This window comes from Microtus ochrogaster, unplaced genomic scaffold (assembly GCF_000317375.1).
Source record: "Microtus ochrogaster isolate Prairie Vole_2 unplaced genomic scaffold, MicOch1.0 UNK3, whole genome shotgun sequence".
Classification (NCBI taxonomy): domain Eukaryota; kingdom Metazoa; phylum Chordata; class Mammalia; order Rodentia; family Cricetidae; genus Microtus; species Microtus ochrogaster.
In genome coordinates this window covers 15,080,005-15,083,483 of record NW_004949101.1, presented here as the reverse complement: position 1 = coordinate 15,083,483, position 3,479 = coordinate 15,080,005, and the positions used below count along the sequence as shown (strand labels likewise).

At 51.1% G+C, this 3,479-nt stretch overlaps 1 pseudogene; it reads right to left on the bottom strand.

The window, feature by feature from the left end:
* Positions 1 to 1,803: 1,803 nt before the first annotated feature.
* LOC113458099 lies at positions 1,804 to 2,423 on the bottom strand (annotated as a pseudogene).
* Between the last annotated feature and the right edge of the window lie 1,056 nt (positions 2,424 to 3,479).

Here is a 3,479-nt window from a genome sequence, read left to right as displayed (position 1 = left end):
GTTTATCTGTGTGGGTGTGGGCATCCTTCCTTCATGTGAACCAGGAACAGACAAGCACAGCATAGCTTCTTGTGGTTCCTTATTTACTGTGCGTGTGTGCAAGAAAGAAGACAGAGTTGCTGGGCAAGTTCACCGGTGCATCTGAATACTTGCTATGTCTCTTCAGCTCTTTGATGTTATCCTTTTGTTGGCCTTACACCTGGGTTGCAAGAATATGAATTTCTGACTCTGACAAAAAACATTCTCATTTCATACTCCAAATCTAAAAAGAAAGTCAGCCAAAACACAGCTGTAAAAGGAAGGTAAAAATATATCGGGATCTCTTAGACCATCCCACTCTGGAAATAGTCATGAAGTTTCCCTCAACACCAGTAGCAATTCGTGTTGCCAGTCAGACACTTTCACCAGAGTATTCTGGGCCAGGAACTGCTTGCCGTTTTGGTTTTTTGTTTCTTTTATTCAGTATACTTGGAGGCCAGAAGTTCAGCATCAGTTTTGCTGGGCTGAAACCAGCATGTCAGCAAAGCAGCCTGCCTCTGAAGAGTCTGAGTTCATTGTTTCTTTGCATTTTGCAGCTGCTGGTGTCTGTGGCCTCTTACTCTCATGATTGCTTCCTTCTACTCAAGATTCAAAGCAATGCCTTCCATTTGCCTTTGGATTACTCGCTACAGGGAGGCTGGCCGTCGTGTATGGGCGGATACATCAGGCTTCTTTGCCTTTTGTGTGAGACTTGGCATAGAAAGAGTCTCAGCCGGTAATAGAGGGAAATGAAGATGGTAAGGCCGGATTGCGCATTGTTTTACCGCTTGGTCTCGTTGTCGTGATAAAATGCCTGTCAGAAGCAACTTACGCAAGACAGGGTTTATTTTGGATTATGGTTGAAGGGTGCAGTCTATCATGAAAGGGATCTGGCGCCAGAAGCAGGAGCAGACGGCAGACGGTCACATTGCATCCAGGCAGGAAGCAGGGATACATGCGCGTCTTCCCCATTTTGTTCCGTCTGGGACCCCAACCCGCAGAACGACACTACCTGCATCTAGAGTGGGTCTGCTGGCCTCAGTTACCCTTATTTAGACGGTCTTCCCAGACGTGCTCAGAGATTTGTTTCCATGGGGGTTCTATATCCCATCAAGCTGACAGTCAAGGTTAACCATCCCATGTTTCTTCCCAGACAAACAAATACTCAAATCCGAGATTCAAATCTGCCCCTGGAGGAACCAGCCGAGGCAGAGCTGCCTCTCTTGTCAGCTTCTCTTCTGGATGGGCTTGATTGTCTTTGGAGCTGGGCTGACCCAAGCTGCACACCTGAGCCAAGCTGAGTTCTTCAGGTTCTTTCCGCCTACAGTCTAGTACCAGACAAGGGGGACACTGGGTAGTAACTACAGGAGGGGCAGGGCCATATGTACCACGTGAGCAAGAGCTGCTCAGGGAGACCTGTCAATCAGAGACCAGCTCTTGACTCCCTCCGAGCTAAAACTTGGCTACTGGTTTCCTCTGTTTTACAAGCTAGTTCTGTACTTAGTTGTTTATCTTCTTTTCCAGCTTTATTTAGAAAAACGAATCCAGGTTCGGGTGCTCCTCTTCTCCCACCCCGCTGCAAATTAAATAACTTAGACACCGTGGGAGGGGACAGAACAGAAGGAAGGAAGGAAGGAAGGAAGGAAGGAAGGAAGGAAGGAAGGAAGGAAGGAAGGGAGAGCCCACTAGTCTCTGCAGTGCCGGCCTCCTGTCTGACATTTTCTTGACTGCTTAATTATCTTGCTGGCCTGAGCCTGCATGCTGCCATGGGATCTTTGGCTTCTCCTAGACCACTGGGGTCATAAGGTCAGTGGGAGAGGCTATAGCCGTGCTGAGGTCCCAGGTAGCCTCAGCCCTCCAGGTGCTGGTACTGCTTGCGTACTGGGTAGACCACTGGCAACCTACTCTTTGTAGTTCTCCAAGCAGCGCCCACCTTCCTGAGTGCCAACTCGGGGTTAGGGTGCCCCAGTAGGCACTTGGTCAGCAGCACATATCCGATGCCCACCTCAGCCATCCAGTTCCTCTTGAACACATTGGCACGGATCTCACCCCTGGCGCCCACATTTGGCTGGAAGGTCTTAGACAGTAGCCTTGGGTGGGGAGGCAGGAAAGTCTTTGCCGGGTAGGAGCTTCATACTGAACAGACCTCAGGCACAGGGATTCTCCTCAGGGCCCTGAATGGTGACCTGAATGTCGGTAAGGACCTCCTCTCTGGGGAAGACCTTATCACCACCAGGTGGGTCGGAAGTCAGTGTCACCTCCTCCTTGTACGCCTGGTGGGCGGTGTGAGAAGGCAGATTCTCTAGCAGGAGCTCCTGCACTCCTCTGACCTCCTGCAGAGGTGGGGTTCCAACTGCTGTCTGCTGTGGCCCCAGGAAGGTTCCCCCTGGCCCACTTCCACTCATCACTACCTTCTACTCCAGCCACAAAACACTAGATAGGTTACTCCTGCTTGGCTGCACGGGCTAGCTCTGTCAGATTTTATCCCATCCCGTCAAAGAGTCAATTAATCCAGGAAAACACCATAAAAACACACCCACGCTGTCAGTGAGCCGGGAAGACCTACCCCACTGCACTTGTAGGAATGTCTTTCTCACAGCCCTGAAAGTATAATGAGCGGTAATCTCCCCCTCAGGTCAGTGAGCAAGACGTCACCTACCCTCCAGCCATCCGTAAAACTTGGCCTGAAGACCTGGTTGGCACAAAAGGCCAGATGCTTCTGCTTGATCTAGGACGACCTAGAAAGGAACAGTGTATTCTCTAATTGTCTTAGATAGGACAGTGACACCTCACCAAGCTGCTCTGGATTGAGAGATAACGTGGCAGGAGCCAGGAGCCCAGGCAGGCCCATGTGCAAAAGCAGAGACAGTTCTGACTTGCTGTCAGCCATGGTCCTCAAATCCCTAGCTCCTGGCCTTTGCTCTTGGGCCTCGTGTGCATGGCTGGGGACAGCGGCTTTCAGCATGATGCTGCTGATGGGGAGGCATCAGCCCTTGGCCAAACACATTTTCTTTCCACAGTTTCCCGGTTCCTAAAATTCTCACCCTGCGGTGTTTTGGCTGTGTTGTTTATAGAGTATGGTGGCCAGGGCACAGTTGTGTCACCGCAGAGGTACAGAGAAGCCTGGAAGGAGAGGCTCTGCTCACATGTTTCTGCAGTCTGGGTGGGCCGTAAATTCAGTGACCCAGGCTAGGTCACTGAGCCCCTCGCTGCCACTCAGTTGCCACAGACCGTCCCAGAGCTGGTCCTGCCAAGGCCACCAAGCATCTGAGGAGGCAAATGCTAGCTAGACCCAGGACAACCTTTCCAGGGTTGGTACTACTACACTAAGCAGGCTGGGCCCTCCCACATCAATCATTAATGAAGAAAATGTCCTGCAGGGTCGCTTACAGGCCAATCTGGTGAAAGCCTTTTCTCAGCTGAGGCTCCCTCTTCCCAGATGACCCTAGATTGGGTCAAGT